General features: G+C 37.4%; 1 long non-coding RNA gene across 1 annotated transcript in view; it reads right to left on the bottom strand.

The window, feature by feature from the left end:
- Positions 1–2,309: 2,309 nt before the first annotated feature.
- Positions 2,310–6,000, bottom strand: part of LOC143649947 (uncharacterized) — a 70,492-nt gene continuing 66,801 nt past the window's right edge. The window contains exon 4 of the long non-coding RNA XR_013159268.1: positions 2,310–3,044. This is a non-coding gene — a long non-coding RNA (uncharacterized LOC143649947). The remainder of the gene's footprint in view (positions 3,045–6,000) is intronic.

The raw sequence follows: 6,000 nt of genomic DNA, 5'->3' as shown, positions 1-6,000 counted from the left end.
TCAAGATCAAGGGCTTGGCCTAATGACCTAGGAGTCACTAATGTTTGAGACAGTATCAGGGTTTCCCTGGTGATTAAGTTTAATAGTTCCATATTTTTCCCTTCAGGGGACTTTGCCAATATACTTTTTAATTATCTGCTCAACATACTCTGGATGTACCCAGGCATTACATTAATATATACAGCATTACAAGCCCTCATTCCCATTGTGGCCTCTTGTGTTTGGGTTGTTTAAATGATCTATCCATACAGATTATGTTAGATTATGTGCTACAGAAAATTTAGGTTCTGGACTAAATAAACCTCTTTTCCACTGGTCTTATAGAGTAGGGGGAGCAGGGGGAGTGCGCTTGTCCTCAGGGCAGGTGGAGGATGTGGCATGGATGCACATGTGAGGAAGTGGGCATGTGTACATGGGATGGGGATGGCAGTGGACATGGGTCTAGGGGCGGGGCACAGGTACTTGGGTCCAGAGGGGGGTGGGACTTGGGTGTGCATGTGGCGTGTGGTCTGGGTGAGGGTGTGGGCATGATCAGGGAAAGGGGACAGGATTCGGTTTGGGGTGGCGGGGTGCAGGGTTTGAGGGATGGGGTGCAGGTGGGTGGATGTGGGGACAGGCAGGATGCATGTGTGTGTGCATGCAGGTCAGGGGTGTGGGATGGTGGTGTTTGGGGTGCTGGGGGTTGGGGTTTGTATATGTGGGGCATGGGGGGTATGGGCTATGTGGGGCAGGGGTGCAGAGCTTGTGGGGGGGAGGGTGCAGGGGAGTCCGGGATTCACGGTGCACGTGGGTGTGGTACATTCAAGGAATGCAGCATGGCTTGTTTCCTAGTTCCTACCTTCCTGTCTGTGCACTCCTGATGGCTCTGGGCCTCTGTTTGCAAAGAGCATATTTGGCTCTTGCACTAGCTGGATGATCTCCTGTTCTCTGTCTCATTTTCTCAGGTTTTTCAACCAGTACCTTCCTGTGTACATAGAAGACCCTCTCAAGTCATTTGCAGCCTGGAATTGCTGTTCTGGTCATTTTTTGCCACTTCTCTAGCTGTTCCTTAGAGCAGGGGAGTACTCAGCCTATCCTAATCTTCCATCTTCCCAAAAGACCAAGCCCTAGCTTTTCAATACTTCCTAATTGAGATTAAGATATGTAACTGGAGAAAGTCATTTTGGGCTTTCTAATCCTAGCAGATATCACATGGGGCACAGAAAAAATTTCCATGCCATGCTATGTTTGGATTCCTGATCCACAGAATAGTGAGTAAATAAAATAATTATTGTTTTAAGCCACTATATTTTGGGGTAGTTTATTACACAGACATAGAAAGCCAAAACAACTAAAAAAATTTTTCCCCTTCATAATGAGAAGATGAGAGAGTACGGTGTATATTCAAGTGGAATATACTTAAACAGTGCAATCCCAAGGACCGACTCCTCTTTGTAGGGCTATGTTACTCTTTTTCACATTGAACAGTAGGAACTGCATTTTAACTTCTATGGAAATATCTTTTACCTCTAAGAATCTTTTTTAAAAACTACAAAAACGTGATTACCTGCATAAAATATACTTCATTTTTGACAGAATCACGTTAGATTTCAAGAAAATAAAGCAGATTCTTTTTAGCAATCTGTTTCCACTCAAAGATTCAAACTTTCATTTTCAAAAGCTTTGTGGGAATTAGTCCGGTATGCATTCCAGTAATCATTTTATTTCTTGTATCTGTGTCAAAAACAGTAATAGCAACCCAAAAGAATGGAACTATATAACATATGGTTTCATAGTCTTACCCCTTCATTGGTTTGGAAATTACTGTGTGTGATTCACAATCTGCAGTAAGTCAGTCCAACTGCTAATTGTTATTCCTTATGTATAACTGTGTAAGTTAATGGATATTACATAACAAAAGCATGACTTTTCTTTACAAATATTTTATTTTAGATCTTCATATTTATGAAACTCTCATAGCATTCCTTAAAATCTGCTTTCTGTGGCAGGGCAGGAGTTTTATTCTATTTGACCTTTTATATATTTTCTGGAAAACAGCATAGCTTACTTTCACCACATGTACTATAGTTTAGAAAACTTCAAGCATATTTGGAGAAGTTGTGTGGGGAATCTGAATACAATAATGTAGAGAGTTGGCAAATTGGTTGGTTAATTTGATATTGAAATTATAAGCTGATACAAAAGATTTGCTCTTTATAAAATTATGTTAAGCACAGAATTTATCAAGTTAGTACCAATAGCATAGTTAAGTAGATAGTTCTCTCATAAAACTTGAAAATAAGGTTTACAAGAAAGCAACTGTTTTTATTTTTTAATCTTTCAATGCAATTTTAGTGAGATATATTCACACATCATATAATCCTTTCAAAGTTTACAATCACTGGCTCACAGTATCATCATATAGTTGAGCATTCATCACCACAATCAATTTAACAGCAATTGTTTTATAGCTAGTGAAATCTATTAATTATTCTTAAGCAGAATTACCATATCAAAATATCTGAGACCTAGAAATCATTTTTATGCATTATTTGTTTACTTAGCCTATGTATAAAGGCAATTGGTCAAATCGATATTTGCTTGATAAATTTCTTCTATAAGCACACTTTATTTAATATTTCAACAAATTTTATCAATATCATATTAGAAATGTGAAACCCTCGAATGCAAAATGGCCTACCAAATTTTAGTCATTATTTCTAATAGGACAATTACAATGTTCTGTAAGAAGCAATATTGGGATCATACGGCTAGAGATATGCAGTCCCTAAACAATATACTAGAAATTAACATTAAGATGTACACAAGAGAAAGAAAAACAACAATTGCAAAACAGGAATTAAATCAGGTTTTCATTTTCCAAGGTGCTAAAATAAATGCCACAAAATGAGTTGGCTTAACAACATGAACTTACTGTCTCACAATTTCAGAGACCTCCGGTTTCTTGGCTTCCCCTTTACATGTTGATGTCCTCTCCTTTCTTTTTCCTGTTATACCTGGTTTTCCACTTCCTTTTCCTCCCTGTGGCTTTCTCTTTATGAAGCCTGTAGCAATAGGATTAAGACCCATAGTGATTTAGTTGGCCACACCTTAACTAAAATTAACATCTTCGAAGGGTCTATTTACAATGGGTTTACATCCATGGGAATGAGATTAAGATTAAGAACATTTTTTTTTAAATCTGGGATACTCACACTACCATATACTATATACCAAATCCCAGGGACAAGTTCGTCAACCAGTGAAGGAGGCTGGACTGAGACATACACTGTAGATAAATAGTACACCCTCTGTGCTGGTTTGAAAGGATGTATATACCCTAGAAAAACCATGTTTTAATTCTAATCCCATTTTGTAAAGGCAGCTGTTTCTTCTAATCCTTATTCAGTACTGTATGTTTGAATCTGTAATTAGATCATCTCCCTGGAGATGTGACTCAATTAAGAGTGGTTGTTAAACTGGATTAGGTGGAGATATGTCTCCACTCATTCAGGTGGGTCTTGATTAGTTTACTGGAATCCTATAAAAGAGTGAACATTTTGGAGAAAGAGAGATTCAGAGAAAGCAGAAAAGAACAACATAGGCACAAGAAGCAGAGAGGCCACCAGCCAGCGACCTTTGGAGGTGAAGAAGGAAAACACATCCCGGGGAGCTTCATGAAACAGGAAGCCAGGAGAGAAAGCTAGCAGATGATGCTGTGTTCACCACGTGCCTTTCCAGATGAGAGAAACCCTGACCACGTTCACCATGTGCCTTCTCACTTAAGAGAGAAACCCTGAACTTCATCGGCCTTCTTGAACCAAGGTATCTTTCCCTAGATGCCTTAGGGAAAGAAAAATACATTTATTTTTAATGTATTTAAGATACATTTCTATAGACGTGCTTTAACTGGGACATATTCTCAGCCTTCGAACTGTAAACTTGCAACTTATTAAATTCCCCTTTTTAAAAGCCATTCTGTTCCTGGTATATTACATTCTAGTAGCTAGCAAACTAGAACACCCTTTTAACCAGAACACAGAATATTATCAAAAAAAAAAAAAAAGAAAGAAAGAAAATCTGGTGGTATACAGAAGTTATGCTATTGTGCAGCCTCAAAAATTATCTTCAATCCACCTTCATGGGATCTACTCTCTGAAAAAATTAGAATCTGTTCTGCTCTTTGTACATATATTCAAAGTAGACATATTATTAAAGTCTCTAAAAGGGTCAGGTTCCTTACCTGCTGAGATGTGCAGGCACCTAGAACAAGATTTTTAAGCTGGGAGACAAACAGTAATACAGAAAATAACTTGCGGTTTTAATGATTTTAAGTAAGGATAAACGTAGAGACTGAGGAATGTCCATATTGGACTTTTCCAATAACAGTTAATCCCAATATTTTCCCAATACTGTGTTCACAAACAACAATAACAAATTATAGGTGAGATACATTATGTGAGCTGGGATGGCGCGAACCACAGGCTCAAGGCACAAGCCAAGTCATTCTTCATCCAATTCATAATCTTGCCACCTAACAGCTGCTAAGCCAAAAAGGTTGAAAATGCTGCAGCATGTAAGAGCAGAAAATAATCAAGCCCAAATCGCTAAGCCTCAGAAGGGCTCTGAGCCTGGAAGCAAAAGAGGGAAGCAAGCAAGATGGTTAATTTGCCTGAATAGGAAGGCTGAAATCAATTTTCCATCTAGTTGCAGAGATGAAAAATACGTGTGTGTGAAGATAAATACATAACTCCACACTGTAATAAATGTAACCTAAACAGTACACAGATTTTCACCAAAGATATTAATATTTCCATCTTCCTGGATTAGGGGAGGACCTTCAAACAAAAAGAGAACAAATATGCACTATTAACAAATATATAATGAGTATTTACTAAATTTTAGGCACAGCTCTTGACACTGAGCATATGGCACAGGACAAGATTAAGTTTGCATTCTTGTATAGGAATATAGGCAATAAATATAAAAATAAATGTTAAAGTTAAGTACAATAAAGAAGGTAAAGCAAGCATAATGAAGTAGGAATGACTGAGGGGGAAGCATTACTTTAGCTAGAGTGATCAGGGGAGGCTGTTTGGAGGAGGTGACAGTTAAACTGAGTTCTGAATGACAATACAGCTCTGTGATGATCAAGGGGAAAGGCTTCCAGACAAAGGCCCTAAGATGTTTAGACTCTAAAGAATGACCTTAACTTTGTCAAAGAACAGAGAGAAGGCCAAGGGAACTCTGGCAGAGTGAGTGAAATCAAAAATAGTTTGGGTCCTTAGTGAAGAGAAGAATTAGTGATAATTCCTGGGTTGCAGGTTTATGCAACTGCCATTTACTCAAATTAGAATGACTACATGGAAATATATATTAGTGCCAGGAATCTATATTAGTTGTATTCCTTATATACTGCACTTACATGAAGAACTATTTCATCTGAGGTTATTGTCAAGGAGCGCAATGTTTAGCAAAGGAAATAGTTTCACTGTGGAAGAACAATCCAGAAAAATCCATTTGATGTTCTAGTAATTGAAGTGGAAAAAATGTCTGTCAACTTGCCTTCCACCTTAGGTTCTGAAAGGAGAATAAATTTCTAGCACAAAGACACAGCAAGAGGGTCTAAGGTAACACTTCCCTGAGCAAACACTAAGTCCTAGGCAAGGATACATTTCTTTCTATCCAAATTTGAATAAATAAAACAACAAAAATAAGATTCTTTGTTAAAGATTTTTTCTGGCACAAGGAAAAAGGAAAGCAATACTAAAAATTCAAATAAATGTAAGTCTCTGGAAATTATAATCTATGGAAAATAAGTAATATTAGAGAAAATATCTACTTGTTTCATTGAAAAATATGCAACTATTATACTTCATTGAATGAGATGCTGGGATTCATAAGGATAAAATGGATTTAGAAAAAGAATGAAAGCAGAATTCATCAAAATAATGAAAAAATGAAGGCAAATTTAAAAATGAAATAGCAAAATTAGATTTCACATGGAGAGAGGAACAAACC

The sequence above is a fragment of the Tamandua tetradactyla genome, chromosome 11, assembly GCF_023851605.1.
Source record: "Tamandua tetradactyla isolate mTamTet1 chromosome 11, mTamTet1.pri, whole genome shotgun sequence".
Classification (NCBI taxonomy): domain Eukaryota; kingdom Metazoa; phylum Chordata; class Mammalia; order Pilosa; family Myrmecophagidae; genus Tamandua; species Tamandua tetradactyla.
Note: the sequence above shows the minus strand (reverse complement) of the source record. Positions and strands in the feature narration are given on the sequence as shown.